General features: G+C 36.2%; 1 long non-coding RNA gene across 8 annotated transcripts in view; it reads right to left on the bottom strand.

The window, feature by feature from the left end:
* LOC120100812 (uncharacterized) overlaps window positions 1-17350 on the bottom strand; it is a 123061-nt gene that overhangs the window by 26260 nt on the left and 79451 nt on the right. For all 8 annotated transcript variants that reach the window (XR_010064263.1, XR_005500913.2, XR_010064267.1 and 5 more), the window contains exons 5-6: window positions 3049-3147; window positions 1614-1684 (exon numbers count right to left, since the gene is read on the bottom strand). This is a non-coding gene — a long non-coding RNA (uncharacterized LOC120100812). The remainder of the gene's footprint in view (window positions 1-1613; window positions 1685-3048; window positions 3148-17350) is intronic.

Genomic DNA, 17350 nt, shown 5'->3' on the forward strand with positions numbered 1-17350 from the left:
GATAGATAACCTAGGAAAGAGATCAGGAGTCATAGATGTGCGCATCAACAACAGAATACAAGAGATAGAAGAGAGAACCTCAGGAGGAGAAGATACCATAGAAAACATCAACACAATCATCAAAGATAATGTAAAATGCTCCTAGTCCAAAACATACAGGAAATGCAGGACACAATGAGACGATCAAACCTAAGGATAATAGGCATAGAAGAGAGTGAAGATTCCCAACTTAAAGGGCCAGTAAATATCTTCAACAAAATTATAGAAGAAAACTTCCCTAACCTAAAGAAAGAGATACCCACAAACATGTAAGACTCCTACAGAATTCCAAATAGATTGGACCAGAAAAGGAATTCCCTCTGTCACATAATAGTCAAAACACCAAATGCACAAAACAAAGAAAGAATATTAAAAGCAGTAAGAAAAAAAGTCAAGTAACATATAAAGGCAGACCTATCAGAATTACACCAGACTTCTCACCAGAGACTGTGAAAGACAATTCTTTAAAAAAACAAAAAACAAAAAAACAAAAAAACAAAAAACTAGTAACCTAGTTAAATGGTGCACCTTGATCACTCACACTTCGGAGGAGGGAGTATGGTATACAGATGTGTCATAAAGGTTCTCTGTTCACCAGCACATAGCTGAGACAAATACACACACTGCAATACTCAGTGGACTGAATGTGTTCAAAATAAAAGTGAAGAGCATGTGAAATTGGGAGGGAATCGTGAGGTAGAGGATGGGAGAGGAAATAGAGCGGAGGGAATAGGAGATGAGAGTGATTTGGTACTTAACATTTTTAAACATAGAAATTAAGTTAGAAATGTAAAAAATATCAACATTGTTATAATTGTACCAGTGATGAACTCACAAATAAGAAAATGATAAATGCATATGGAAAAAGTCCACTACTTGAGTTAGATAGCTTGATTAGTCAAATACCTTTTTCTATGTGTATTCCAAATGCAAATGCAGTCTAAATCAATGCAAATTAATTATGTTTCTGTGCCTGAATATATAAGGAAAAGAAAAGTGAAGACCAATAACCTATGTTAAAAAGAAAGTATCCTTGAAAATCAGCCAAATGGGAAATTTGGAAAGACTACATACAAGCACACAATTTTCAAAACAATGATAGTGTTAGCTTATGAAGAAATGACACAATACTGTGGCAAACCCACACTGGACATTATGGGAGACATTGAAAATGAAAAAAAAAAAAGTCAAAGTCTACATGAGGAATAAATTTCCATGAAAGAATAGGATAGGTTAGTGAAAGCCAGCACCAATATTCAAGTGCCCTTGGCATTCAGGCGTTTGATACTAATCATCAATGAGTAATTGTTGAAATGTGATATATTTGAGAGATGATTAATCTTGGGAGCAAAGCCTTCTGTTATTATAACATTTACTGTGGGCGCTGTTGAATGACTTTTTAGTTATTTTCAAATAAAAGTAAGTTTCCCTATCTCTTGATCTTCCATGCCTTTTTTTCCCATTTAGCCTTACAACATCATATATAGTATGAATGCTCTCACAGTTCGTGGCACTTAGACAGTAGTCTGTCCAGAATCTAATACTGTGAGCAATAAATTACTCCTTTGAATTACCTAGGTGTCAGTGTTCCTTTTAGAAGCACAAACAGGCTTATGATGGTCACCATTCCTTAGATCCTGAAAGTCTGAAAAACATAACGCAGAACAAAGAAAAATAAATTTATAATTATTTAAATATTAAGTCATGATCAGTGATTCTGAAGGTTTAAGACATACAGTTCCAGAGAGACAAAAGTTCTTCTGGAAATGGAGAGAAAATCAAATGACAAAGAACTATTCAAGAGCAACAGTGGAAGCCAGAAGAGTGGAATAAGAATGTAGTAAGAGAAAACCTTATTCTTATCTAATTTTTAAAATATTCTCTGAAAATGTAACACACATACATGTGCATAGCACAAACAAAAGTTAAATTAAGACGAAGTCATATATAGGCAATTGAAATGTTAATTTACTTTAAATACATCAAATATTCATGATAAAATATTAATTTCTTGTTTGAGTGGATATTTATTTTATTTACATTTCAAATGTTATCCCCTTTCCCGATTTCCCCTCTGCAAACCCCCTGCCCCTTCTCACCTTACCCTGTTTCTTTGAGGGTGCTCCCCCATCCACCCACACATTCCCACCTCATTGCCCTGGAATTCCTCTACACTGGGGCAAAGTCCTTCAGAGGACCAAGGGCCTCTCCTACCACTAATGCCACATAAGGCACCTTCAGCTCCTTCAGTCCTTCCCCTAATTCTTCCATTGGGATCCCTGTGATCAGACCTATGATTGGCTTCAAGCATGTGCATCTGTATTGCTCAGGCTCTGGCAGAGCCTCTCAGGAGACTGCTGTACTATGCTCCTGTCGGTAAGCACTTCATGGCATCAGTAATATTGACTGGATTTGGTGGATGCCAATGAGATGTATCCCTATGTGGGGCAGTCTCTGGATGGTCTTTCCTTCCGTCTCTGCTCTACTCTTTGTCCCTCTACTTCCTTTAGACAAAAACAATTCTGGGGTAAAATTTTGGAAATGGGTGGGTGGCCCCATTTCTCAACTGGGGGGGCATGTCTAACCTTTGGATATGGTCTCCACAGGTTCTACCTGTCCTTCTTTGGGTATTTCAGGTAATGTCATCCCCATGGGGTCCTGGGAAGCTCTTATTTTCCTGGCACCTGGGACTTTTCTTTCTTACAAATATCCATTGTTCACAAGGCATCATTGTTGATATAGCCCCGCCCATGACAAAATTAGAGTCTGTTCAAGCTACTCCTTATCTACACACTAAGTTGCCTTCTGTGAGCTCACTCCCATGGCCATGTTGGAGGCTTTAGCTAGGAAAAATGCAAAAGTAGCTGTGTGTATGTGTAGTTGCACTGTGTTAATACAAGCCAAAGGCATACATTGCCTGCCATTGGATATGGCCTTGAGAAATAATAGTGAGAAAAAATGTATTTCACAAGAAGAAACTGGAAAAGGTGCACGCAGTGATTTACTTACTGTGAACTCTGAAATCTTCAGGGTGTAAGTAAGTTATAAAAGCTTATCCACAATGCTGAACTGCCTGGCTGTTTTTATAAAGCACTTTTTGGAAAACACCTGTAAAATATAAACAGTATAAACATGTGGATGGGGTGATAGGTAGATGGATGGATGAAGACATGAGTAAGAATAATTCTGAATCTCATATTGTTAATAACTAGAAGATTTACTGTAAATTATTCGAGTAGTTGTCAGATGAATACACATATTTAAAAAGTAACTTAACTAATACTGTTACTACCTAAGAGTTGGATTCCATTCATTTTCTCCACCACTGAAGAACTGAAAAGCAAGAGAGATGCACTGGTACACCTCATAGCCAAGGTTTATTATAAACAAAAGTAAGCATAGCAAAGAAAGAGAAACTAACAGGACATGATCTGAAAACTAGAGTCCATTTTTCTTCCTGGAGAGTCGAGGGCTTTACATTTGTAGTATAATAAAGCTCCCTTTCTTTTCTTTAGATTAGTTGTCTGTGTTGTTTTGGTGGATTGGTTGATTCAGACAAAGACAGGGAAGTTTACTGGTTCCTGCCAAGAATAGTACAGCAAGAACACTGAAAGATCCAAACAGCAGTTTCCTATAGGCTGAGAAAGACCTATAAGTCTTTGTCTCAGGAAATAAGAACCCAGAAGACAACCATCTAAGTGTGACTTGAAAAACAGCTTTGTCTACCTATGACTCTTTTCTCATCACTCAATCTGTTCAGTCACTAACTGACTTCTCAATCATCAATACCAGATGGCCAGCAATAGACCATTAAACTTTTTCTCAAAGAGTAGCTTATTCTAGGTATGGCTTGCTTTCCAACGAATAAAGCCTAGCTATGCATACACACACACACACACACACACACACACACACACACACACACACACACCTATCAAGCCATGGAGAACAATATAAATGAATGATATGAAGGAAAGAAGGACGAAATTGAGGTTCATATTATTACATGTATAGCAATCTCAAATGTATGTTACATGGTACAAAAGGTACAAGTTCACAGAACATGAAACTTTACTGTTATATATTTAGGAATTGGGGTTGAATCACTATTAAATGATAAATCAAAATAAAAATAGGTAGCTCAATAAAACATAAAATTATGACAAATTAATCAAATTGTAAGATACAATATTTATAGATCATGAATTTGGAATGTATGTAAGATTTTAAGAATACAATTGTCGTGCCTTATACACACTAGAAATGTGTCTATGTCTGAGATTTTTGTATCTAATTTGAACATATATGTATCCTGTAACATATTTGAGAAAATCAATTCTGTCTTGCATAAAGTAAATTTCTAAATTCAATATTATAGTGAATACACCTTATTAACATTGTGCAACTATTTTGTAAGCAGAAAATTAACGATATAAACACTTTTAAATTCCTTATCTGTCATCCAAAGAAATAATTAAAAATTTTAATTAAATGGATCAATACTTTGAAAAAATGCCCCTAAATTGAGATACAAAAAGAAACTTACATGGTGTGCTTATATTAATAAATGAATGTGAGGCATGGTGGTGCATGCCTTTAATGCCAGCAGGCAATAGGCAGAGACAGGTGTAGCTTTTTAAGTTTGAGGCCAGGCTGGTCCACATAGCAAGTCCTAGGTAAGCCATGACTACACAGTGAGCCCTGTCTCAAAATATAAAAATTAATAAATAAATTAATAAATAATTAAGTAAAAACGGCATTTTAAAAGTTTAAAGATAGAAAATCAAGAAAATTAAGAAAAACGCAAGCAATATAACTGAAACAATTGGTAAAATGAGCATGAGAATGTTATTTGATGAAATTTAGAATAATATGTAGACTATAAAATAAGTAGAGTAAAATAATAATTAGACTATTTTAGAAATGAGATGTGATACAGTGAAGGGATTCAAAAATGCAGTTTAATTTCATTCAAATAATCACAGAATAAAAATATTATATTATACTTCCAATTAAAATACTAATAAGCCTATGGGTATAGCCAATATTCAAATAGTCAATATGTAAAAATAAAGTATTGAAGAAATTGTATAAAAAACAGAAAATTATTTGCGTAAATGTAAGAATTATGAATGAAGTATGGCCAGGTGGGGGTGGCATGTGCCTTTAATCAAATATTTGCCAGATTTTCGTTTTTAATTTTTAAAGTTTTGACTATATTAAGGGTCATAAAAATTAATGTATGTAGGGTCAGGAGAAAGAGCTAAGAATTTAAGAGTACTGACTGTGCAAGCATGTGGACTGGATTATGGATCCCAGCAGCCATGTAGAATCCAGGCAAAGACTAGAGTCTACTGTGGTTCGAAAACATGTGTAAGTAGAAATCTTACTTAACTTATGCATCAAAAGCCAATAGTCCTGCAGGCATGTGCAAATAACATTACAAAAAATAAAATATGTGGGATTATGTAGGTCCATGCCTAATGAGTGTGCATACATAAAATACATTTAATGAAATTTTTCTTTATCTCAGGATCAATGATAATTTTCTGGTACATGATAAAGTATACTGTTTAATCATGGTCTTTGTACTGTAAATAACATATTGAGGACCTATGCTTCCTACAGTACTGTTTAAAGCCACAAGAGTAATTTTTCCCTTCATTATTTAAACATTCAAAAATATGGCCTATAGAATAAGTAGACAAGAACAAGACAGTTACAATTAAATTTATCCTGTATATTATATCAGTCAACACCAACAGTGAAATAATGCCACATCAAAGTGCAAAGGTGAAAGAAAAATCACTAGATTTAAAATATTTGGCATGTGAAAATGCTGTTTACTGCTTTCCTTTGGAAGAAAATGAATCGTTTCCATTTCAGGTGATGAAAAGGCAGGGACATTCTTCTTCCAAGTAAAATTTAATAACCCCATTTAGATTTAAAATTTCTCTTCTAAAAAGATTTAAAAAAAAAGAAGTAGTTTGTAGCAGCTAACACTATGGCTAGAAAATCAATGTTACAATTTATGCTTACATGACAATGTGTTAATTTGGTGACAATATGTACATAAAGGTATGTGTATATGCATATGTACATACAGAAATTTAATAAAAAACAAAAATCCACTCATCAAACTTTTAACTTTCCTCTCATTTTAAGTTCAGTACTCTACTATTACAATAATCACTACCACAGCAAAAACAGCTTCAGTTAATAGCACTATTAACTCAAGAACCTAAAACAGCAACTACATTAATTATATTCATTATACTTAATTGAACATAATCATCAAACCTAACAATTCTTTGTACACTAATTAATAAAACAGCATGCATTCTGATATATATGTGTGTGTGTGTGTCTGTGTGTGTGTGTGTGTGCAAAAACTACATGAAACATAATTTAGTTTATAAGAAGATATTAGGTCAATTTTTAATATATTACATTTAGCAAGCCTTGGTGTCTCTAGTCTTTGTGTTGGTAACTCGAGAATATGGTAATAGGCTTTCTCAGATGTGAACAAATGCATTCCAATGTTGCATTTAACTTTGAAGGTTTTTAGTTTTCTATTATGACTTAGTGAGAAAGGATTGAAAGAACTGAGGGGATTTGAAACCCCATAGGACGAACAATAATATCAACTAACCAGACCCCCAGAGATCCCAGGGACTAAACCACCAACCAAAGAGTTCACATGGAGGGACCCATGACTCCAGCTGTATGTGTAGCAGAGGATGGCATTGTCAGGTCTCAGTAGGAGAAGAGGCCCTTAGTCTTGTGAAAGCTTGATGCCCTAGTATAGGGGAATGTCAAGGAGAGGAGGTAAAAGGGATGGGTGGGGGAGCACCCTCATAGAAGCAGGGGGAGGGGGGATGAAATAGGGAGGTTCCGGAAAGGAAACTTGGAAAGGGGATAGCACTTGAAATGTGAATAAATAAAATATCCAATAATAATAATAATAATAATAATAATAATAATAATAATAGTAATAAAAGAAGTTGCAACTTGTACAGTGATTCCATAGCCACCTGGTATGCCAAACACATAACTAATACCTACCTTCAACATTCCAAGTCCTAGATTTCTGCCACAGTCAAGAAAGCATTTTCTTCAGCTATGTCTCAACAAGGAACAATCTTGGCTACCAATGGCCTACCTCCAAGATATCTGTGCCAATGTAACCATTCCTGGAAGGACAACAGTGACTGCCAAGATTGTTAAATATTCCTGACAGGATCGATTCCTTTCTTCTCCAATGATTTGTGGGTTTTCTTCTCAATCTTCTCTCTCTCTCTCTCTCTCTCTCTCTCTCTCTCTCTCTCTCTGTCTCTCTCTCTCTCTCTTATTATTATTTTAAACTGTCCCTCCTTCCTATTTTTTAACTCAGTCTCTCCCTTTTGAGATCTATTTTCTGTTTATCACTTATTTATAAATTTTGTTGCTATCATAAAACTTCCTGCCAATGACCAACTAAAAGAAATAGTTTACCTTGGCTGAGCTTGAGAGACAGACAGACAGACAGACAGACACACACACACAGAGAGGGAGAGAGAGAGAGAGAGAGAGAGAGAGAGAGAGAGAGAGAGAGAGAGAGAAAGGGAGGGAGGGAGGGAGGAACAGGGAAGGAGGGAAGAACAGGGAGGGGGAGGGAGGGCGAGAGAGAGTGAGTCCCATAATGACAGGAAGACCATGTCAGCAGGTGAGCAGGCAGCTGGGCAAAAAGTCAGATGATCACATCTTCACCCACAAGCTGAGAAAGCCAACTGCAGTTGGTGCACAATGCTATATTCTCAAAGACTTCCTGCAGTCTTGTTCCACATTTTAAAGGTGCTATAATGTTCCCAAACAGTTACTCCAACCCAGAACCAAGCATTCAAATATATGAGCCTTTGAGGGCCAATCAAACCACTATGGTAACCAAGTTTATTACTAATCCCATTCTGTGGTGGAAATCAGTCTTTCCTCCCATTATCATTATCTATTTGAAGTGTATTGGTTTAATTCAATTATTCACATTTGGAATGTTCTCTCATCACTTTATCACAAACATTTCTCCAAATAACCCATGATTTATTTCTCAGTATACAAGTAAAATGTTACATTGCTCATGATAAAGAAGTTTCCAACTGCAAATCATAGAGAAGACATTATAAAATTTCTCTAGTCAACCAAATGAATTGTCTATAACCATCTACTCTACAGAAAAGGATTGAACTCCTTTGGCTTCCTTCTATATACATGCCCACCCCTGGATGAGACAGTGCAGAGATAATTGCTCCCAGTCGCATGCGGACAAGAAAATTAAGAGAAACAACTTCACTTTCAGCCTGCTCCCATTAAGCACAGCACCAAACTATTGTACTTTTCCAAACTACAGCTTAGCCAACACTATGGCTAGTCCTGTGAATTCCAGTTCCAGATAAGCTCCAAAAGACCCCAGCCCTATGCTTTCCCCAAAATAAGACCAGTGTACACAGATTAGACTTCAGATAAACTGTATATACTCAAAGAATAGATCTTCATGACAAACCCATGTACACAACTCATTTAATGCTGAGCCGTGCAGCAGGAGAGCCTGGCTGAGAATGCCAGAGCAAGAATGCCAATGGGTCCTACAAATAGGGCCGCTCAGAATTTCTAAGTGAGGTGTTGGCCTTTTTTTGTATAAATCGGCCCATAGTAACATGTAAAGAAAATAAACATTTCAACCGAAAAAGAGAAAATCATTAAAAAATTCTATGAGACAGCTATCTAAAAGAAATCATGGGTAGATATTTAAAAGAAATTCTATAAGCATATAAAAGAGATGCATTCACTCCCATGTTTATAGCAGTACTGTTCACTATAGCCACAGTATAGAATCAATGAACTGTCCATTGAAAGAAAAATGGATAAAGAAAACATCTTTTGGTCTTCTTTGAAGGTCTAATAGAATTCTGCACTAAACCCATCTACTACTGACTTTTTTTTATTTATTTATTTTTTTTTGTTTGGATATTTTAATGACTGCTTCTATGTCTTTGGGGTTTATGGGACAGTTTAGATGGTTTATCTGATCCTGATTTAACTTTGGTACCTGGTATCTGTCTAAAAACATTGTCCATTTTACTCAGATTTTCCAGTTTTTTTGAGAATCGGCTTTTATAATAGGATCTGATAATTTTTTGAATTTCCTCAGTTTCTGTTATTATGTCTCCCTTTTTTACTTCTGAATTGTTAATTTGGTTATACTCTTTGTGCCCTCTGTTTAGTTTGACTAAGGGTTTATCTATCTTGTTGATCTTGTAGAATTTTCAGGTGTGCTGTCAAGCTGCTAATGTATGTTCTCTCCAGTTTCTATTTGGAGGCACTCAGAACTATAAATCTTCCTCGTAGCATAAGTTTTGGTATACTGTGCCTTCATTTTCATTAAATTCTAAACATCTTTAATTTCTTTCTTTATTTCTTTCTTCTGAAGGAATTGCCATCCCTGACCTCAAGCTGTATTACAGAGCAATAGTGATAAAAACTTTGTTGTATTGGTACAGAGACAGGCAAGTGGATCAACGGAATAGAATTGAAGACCCAAAAATGAACTCACACACCTATGGTCATTTGATCTTTGACAAAGGAACTAAAATCATCCAGTGGGGAAAAGGTAGCATTTTCAACAAATGAGGCTGGTTCAACTGGAGGTCAGCATGAAGAAGAATGCAAATTGACGATACTTATCTCCTTGTACAAAGCTCAAGTCCAAACAGATCAAGAACCTCGACATAAAACCAGATACACTGAAACTAATAGAAGTGGGGAAGAGCCTTGAACACATTGGCATAGGGGAAATTTTCCTTAACAGAACACCAATGGCTTATGCTCTAAGATCAACAATAGACAAATGGAACCTTACAAAATTGCAAAGCTTCTCTAAGGCAAAGGACACTGTCAATAGTACAAAATGGCAACCAACAGATTGGGAAAAGAACTTTTACCAATCCTATATTGAATGGAGGGCTAATATCCAATATATACAAAGATCTTAAGAAGGTAGACTCCAGAGACTCAAATAACACTACTTAAAATGAGGTACAGAGCTAAACAAAGAACTCTCAACTGAAGAAACTTGAATGGCCAAGAAACACCTAAAGAAATAATCAACATCCTTAATCATCAGGGAAATACAAATCAAAACAAAACTGAGATTCCACCTCACACCAGTCAGAATGGTTAAGATCAATGGCTAGGATGTAGAGAAAAAGTTGGTGGGATGGAAACTGTTACAACCACTCTAGAAATCTGTCTGTCAGTTCTTCAGAAATTTGGACATAGTGCTTCCTGAAGACCCAGATATACCACTCCTGGGTATATGCCCAAAAGATGCTCCAACATATAACAAGGACACATGTTCCACTATGCTCTGAGCAGCCTTATTTATAGTAGTCAGAAGTTGGAAAGTACCCAGATGCCCTTCAATAGAGGACTAGATACAGAAAATATGGTATATTTACACAATGGAGTACTACTCTATCAAAAACAATTACTTTATGAAATTCATAGTCAAATAGATAGAACTAGAAAATATCATCCTGAGTGAGGTAACCCAATCACCAAAAGCACACATGGTATGCATTCACTGATGAGTGGATATTAGCCCAAAAGCTTGGATTGCCCAAAATACAATTTACAATCCACAGGAAGCTCAAGGAGAAGACCAAAGTTTGGATGCTTCAGTTCTTCTTAGAAGGGGGAACAAAATACTCACAGAAGGAAATACAGAGACAAATCATGGAGCAGAGACTGAAGGAAAGGCCATCCAGAGACTGCCACACCTGGGGATCCATCCCAAATGCAGCCACCAAACCCAGTCACTATTGCTGATGACAAGAAGTGCTTGCTGAAAGGGGCCTGATATGAATTTCTACTCAGAGGCTCTGCCAAAGCTTTACTAATACAGAGGAGGATGCTCGCTGCCAATGATTGGATTGAGAATGGGGTCCCCAATGGAAGAGTTAGAGAAAGGACTGAAGGAGTTGAAGGGGTTTGCAACCCCATTCACCAACCAACCAGACACCCCAGAGCTCCCAGGAACTAAACCACCAACAAAAAATGCACACATGCAGCAAATGATGGCTCCACCTGCATATGTAGCACAAGATGGCCTTGTAGGTCATCAGTGGGAGGAGAGGCCCTTGGTCCTGTGAATGAGCATTTCCCCAGTGTATGGAAATGTCAGGGGGTGGGGGGGGGTAGAAGTGGGTGTTTGGGGGAACGCCCTCATAGATACCAGGGAAAGGGGTTGTGATAGGGGGTTGCTGGAGGGGAAACCTGAAAAGGGGATAACATTTGAAATTTAAATAAAGAAAATATTCCATAAAATAAAAAAAGAAAAAGAAAAAGAAAATATGTGGTACATACACAATGGTAAGAAAAAAAATCAATTCCTGTCATTGCCAATAACTTCAATGGCACTGGAAAATATTTTGGTGGGAAAAAATAAACTAGAAACCAAAAGACAAATATTGTATGTTCTTATTTTGGGGTAAAAAGATTTAAGATGAGTCCATAAAAGAAAAGCGTACCATAGTGATCCCTGGAAGCACGGAAGGGTACTAAGGACAACAGAAAGTTGATGAATAACAGATACCAAAATGATGTCAGGCAGGACAACCAAATTCTAGGCTGCTAGAGCTCAGTATGGTAATAATAATTTATAAAAATTTGTCAATTTGAAGTTTCCAAACATAAAAGATAAATTTTCAAGGCTATTTAGCGAGTAGCCTTTGGTCATACAGAGTACACATGTGGATCAGTACAGAGTTTACTTCTCAATTGCTATCCACATTTGTTTTCTATTAGAGGCTTAGAGATTGCCAATAGCAAGGCTAGCTAAACAGAGAGAGCTAGATCCATTGGCTATGTTTTCTCATCACTGGAATTACAGATACGAACTAAAATATATGCAGCATTTTTGTATAAGTTCTGAGGATAGAACTCTGGTCCTCATTCATATGCAGCAAACATTTTACCAACTGAACATCTTCCTAGCCCAAGGCTTGTCTGGGGAATTCATAGTTAAACACAGAATAGCAGCATGTGATATATTATAGGCACTTTGACTGGATGGTGTGCAGCATCATGTGAACTATTAATAGAAGTTCTCAAATCATTTAAAACTGGAAAAAGACCCTGAGAAGGAGCCACATTAGACATAATTTGAAACCTGAGTATAATTTAAGGTGCTGAAGAAATGGCAGCAACAGACAGAAAGTCTGTAAGTAAGATAATAACTTTCTTGTTCTAGCAACTACAAGGATAGTTTAGGGGGACGGTTTAGAGTTGTTAGAGAACAAAACAAAGGAGACAATGATCTCAGGCCAAATGATTTAGGACCCTGTAGGTCATCCTAATGATTTGGAGTTTTATGATGAGTGTAATGTAAAGTCTGTGAATAATTTTGATTCAAGAGGAACAAAAAGATCAGTCTTCATTTTTCAAAGTTCACTTCAGTTGAACACCATAAATTGTTTGGAAATTATATATAGATTTGAGGTGCCTAGTTATTAAGTAACTGCAGTGGTCAAGATAAGTTATGTATGTTGGCATTGAAGGTACAAAAATTGGAATGTTTTCAGGGATGCCCTTGCAGGAGCCTAAATCAGATTTGGTGGACAATTAGATGAAAGTTTGACATGGGTAAAATAAAAGCAATTAAGAGCAATTAATTAAAGTTAGTAAATATGTATCTTTGATAAGAAGTGGTTTCCCCTATAGATTGTGATGGACATCGTACAGGAAGAATGTTTAGGTGCAGTGACTTTAAAGTATTTGTCAGTTTGCAGTTTTTGCATAAAGGAGAGGGAAGGCCCTGCAGCCGGTAACTGGTGGTAAGTATAGATATATTGATTAAACAGCCTCCCATTTGTACTTTTACACCATTACAAGTGTGGGAGACCAAAATACCACTGAGTCACTCAGCAAAGGGATTGCAGGGACAAGCAATTGAATTGGTCTCTCTAGTGTATTACAAGTAGTAATATTGGACTGAAATAGGGGCTTCCTAATTGAAATAATGTAACCAAACTCCTTGGGATTTTTTTCTAGTATGTTCCAAGTTTAAGTCCCAAAAATGTCTTGAGTCCAGAAGTTACTCAGTCCAGAATACACCTTGATGATTTATCAACACTATTGTCTAGAAAATATATCAAAAAAAAGAGAAATAACTTTGTGATATCAGAAGAGAAAATTGATTTGAGAACCCAAACTGGCAAGAAATAACAACGTTGAGGACTAAGTAATATAAAAATGCATGTGTATGTGTTTATGCGTATGCAGTAATAAAAGAAATACTTAGCGAGAAACACTGGGATTTATTAGTGTGTTAATTCTGAAGCTATGGTCAGTACATACTAGAGTACTTGTCAGAGATAAACTGTTAGATGTATGAAAAGCAAGGACCTGAAAATTCAGACTATTGGATGTGTTAAAGAGTTGGTGCCAGTTTTCTGATCCATGAGACATTTGCTCAATAAAAAGAGCAAGCACCTCAGGTGCACGGAAATAATGATATTTAATCTAGTGACATGAGCCCGGAAAACCACGAGTTTTGTAAATGACTGCATACAGGCACCAGAATGGAAGCTGCTAGCCAGCTCAGGACCATACATTACATGTTTCTTGTCAGTGTCGTTACTCAACAGCGAGGAATACTGAACTCACTCCACCAAGGTGGGAGGTGGACAACAATATTCCTCAAGATAGAATCAGGAATTTTTTATATGTGAAAGGTTAGTTGAACATACAAAAGACACAAAAGCCTTCACTAATCTTGAAAATTAGTTCTCAGAGGAAAGAAGTCGATCTAATTTGTTACCAGATTTAGTTTTCCCATTGCATTTGTATCACAGCAGGTAATATACTTTGTCAGGAAGAATATAACAAATCCCAGATGCAAACACCTTCGTATAAAGGAAAAGTGGTTGCTATTTTCTGTAAAAACAAAATCAAATTTCTTTTCATATATAACATGAGAAACTATAGATCTTATGCACAGTAAGAAATAAAATTCACCTCTATAAATCGCAAGTAGTACCAGGGACAGAAACGTCATGGTTCCCAAAAATCTTTAATTTAGTCAATTGTCAATAAAAAATAATCTGTTCTTTTTCTTATTCTAAAGAACTAGTATTAAATTTAACATGTTCCTTAATACATAAAGTTGGGGTTTCCCCGCTTGTATAAACCAGCATTTAGGTTAGATATGGGTATCATTTTTTTTAAAGTTAAAGTGTACTGTCTCCTATAGCAAGAATGATTACATGGTGGTTTACTACACCAGCTCCAATTGGAGAAGGTTGATTTTACATCCAGCTCTATTGTGTCAGCTTACAGCCTTCTAGAATTCCAGTTCTAGGAGATCCAGTGTCCTTTTCTGGCCTCCTTGGGTATCACATGCAGTTGTATGTAGATAAGAGGAGACAATCCATTTACACTGAGAGTCCACTCTGTAAATAGTCTGGAGCTCCAGTCTCTGTTCTATTGTTTCCTTTCCTTTTCTCTTTCCTTTCCTTTCTTTCTTTCTTTCTTTCTTTCTTTCTTTCTTTCTTTCTTTCTTTCTTTCTTTCTCTCTCTCTCTCTGTCTCTCTGTCTCTCTGTCTCTCTTTCTTTCTTTGTTTCTTTTTTTTCTTTTTCTTTTTTTTTTTGCCTCTTGGAGGTCAAGGTCAGTAAAAAAAAAAAAAACAGTGAAGACAAAACTTTAGTTTGTTTGGAAATCCACCTCCATTTTCACATGGGGGATGTGGGGATGCAGAGGATTAAGCCACTGTCACTTCCCTTATCTGTTTTTTTCAGCTTCTAATGCTGATGTTAAGATATCTAGTCAACTTGCTATATGTAGTTTTAAATACCATAAGGCATCTATAAGCTTTCTAGAGAATACCTGAATTTAAATTTTTTAATATAATTTTGTGCCACACAGCTTTGGGGAACAGAAATGGGACTCACAATCAACTGTGAAGTTTGAGGATTTGGCCCATTCAAACTGCCAGGTACAATAATTAGAGAATTTCAGTAAAACAAACCAAGAGCACAACTGCATCCATGAGATTCTGTGGCCATTTGAAAGAATCAAGTCCAGGTTACCATTTAACTATGAATTTCTTTTAAAATGTAATTCAAATGTGGTTATATTAAATTGAAGTCCTTTATCAAAATGCTTAAATGGAGCATTCCCTGCTAAATCTGCCTCACGCAATGCCGTAAGATATTTATTTGATATCAACACTGCCAATCTCTTTGTAATTGCAAATATCTACATAGGAACTTTACCACATACAGGAGTGTTTGACCAGAAGATGCTTACTACATCTGTTAATGGCAGTGAATCTTAAAAGAATAAAAGCTACATGTAAACATGCCTGTATTGTAAGATGCTCTCCTAGAGCCTTAAAAATTCAGAGGCAAATGCTCTCAGCCAACCATTGGACTGAGAATGGGGTCCCCAATGGAGGAGTTACAGAAAGGACTGAAGGAGCTGAAGGGGACTGCAACCCCATAGGAAGAAAAATATTAACCAACCAGATACCCCAGAGCTCCCAGAGACTAAACCACCCACCAAAGAGGATGGCATTGTCTGGTATCAATAGGAGGAGACACCGTTGGTTCTGTGAAGTCTCATTTCCTCAGTGTAAGGGAATGCTAGGGTGTTGAGGTAGGAGTTGGTAGGCAGGTGGGGGAGCATCCTCAGAAATAAGAGGGAAAGAGAAGTGGGAGAGGGGGGAACTGAGAAAAGGGTTAACATTTGAAATGTAAATACATAAACTATCCAACCTAAAAGAAAAAGAATCTCTTCAGGAAGGCTAAAAGTGTGTTTTGAGTCACAGGGGTTAGAAAGCAGTCATAAAACACAGACAAAAAGAAGCAAAAATTAGTAGAGAAACTTAACATCTTTGTATCATATAGCTTCTATTACAGTTTCAACAGTTATCTACTGATGATGAAGTCCACATGAAAATCTCTTGAGAACAAAGGGAATTTTATTTGTTTTCCATCTGACTCTTTCCATTTCCTTGTCTTGTGCTAGGTAAACCTTCCGGTACACTCTTGGGTAGAAGCTTGGAAGGATGATGTAATGTCTTCTTTCTGGTCTTAGGGACAAAATACAGGGGCCTATTAAATTTGATGACTGCTCTAAGATTTGTTTTTAATGATTCTCATCCCGCTATGGATGTATCCTTTATCCTAAGCTTGCTGAGAGATTCTGTAGTGAATAGATGTTGAATTTGCCTTGTATGAACTAACGTAAATATTTAATCATTCTTCTTAAATCTTGAGTGATGAAGTAGTATTGATTTCCTGAAATAATTCCCACTTGATTAGGGCATAAAATTATCTTTGTACACATTTTCAGTATTTTAAAAATGCGATCATGAAATAATAATGATTATGGTGTAAGTAAGTAGAGTGAAGTCCTACTACCATTACTTTCACATATACTGCATAATTAGTCATGCATATTTCAAGCCATTACATATGATATTTTGGAAATATACAATTAATCAAGCATATTGTAAGTACAAAATAAGTCAGATTACTTTTCGTCTCATTAACAAAATAAGTCAGATTTCTGTTGTAGAAAATTTTAATCCCAATCCAGGGTTTCTATTCCACCTTTGATCTTTCAGTTCCCAAATAAAAGATACATAATGTATATTGTTTACTATAACCCTTAAAAAGCATAAGAGTGGGGCAGATAACCTACCCTCTATGCTATTAGAATCTATTTTCCTATCAAAAACCAAGTTGTTATTTACTGTGTTTCATTTGTGCTGCTCTTAACTCTAATTGGCCAGTCTGCAAGATCATGTTGGTGTCTTCACCCTTTTCTCCCTTTGTGGTTCTCTTTGGACCTTATACCCCACCCATGACCCTTATTCCCAGCAACTTTGTTTACCAATCAGAAATTCTTAAGGGCAGGGGTGGTCAAGGTCACATAGAGTCACTTGGGTCTACCTGGGGACACTCCAATCTCTGGGGCAGCCAGGTCTTGGGAACTAGCACATTGCATTATAATACATAGCTACATACAAAACCTCAACAGACTCCATTTCCTTGGCCTTAACATAAAGGTGAATGAAACTTCCACTATTAAAAGATTGAAAAAATATAAAAACAAAAACCATAGAATGAAATTGTTTCACAACAATAATATCCTAGTATAAGAAAATAATACTTAAAAAATAAGTCCATGAAGATTTAAAAGATGTTTTTAAATATCTTCATTTATCTAGCACCTCGAGATATCATAAAACATAAAAAGTTTTAAATAATATTT

The sequence above is a fragment of the Rattus norvegicus genome, chromosome 2 (genome assembly GCF_036323735.1).
Source record: "Rattus norvegicus strain BN/NHsdMcwi chromosome 2, GRCr8, whole genome shotgun sequence".
NCBI classification, from domain to species: domain Eukaryota; kingdom Metazoa; phylum Chordata; class Mammalia; order Rodentia; family Muridae; genus Rattus; species Rattus norvegicus.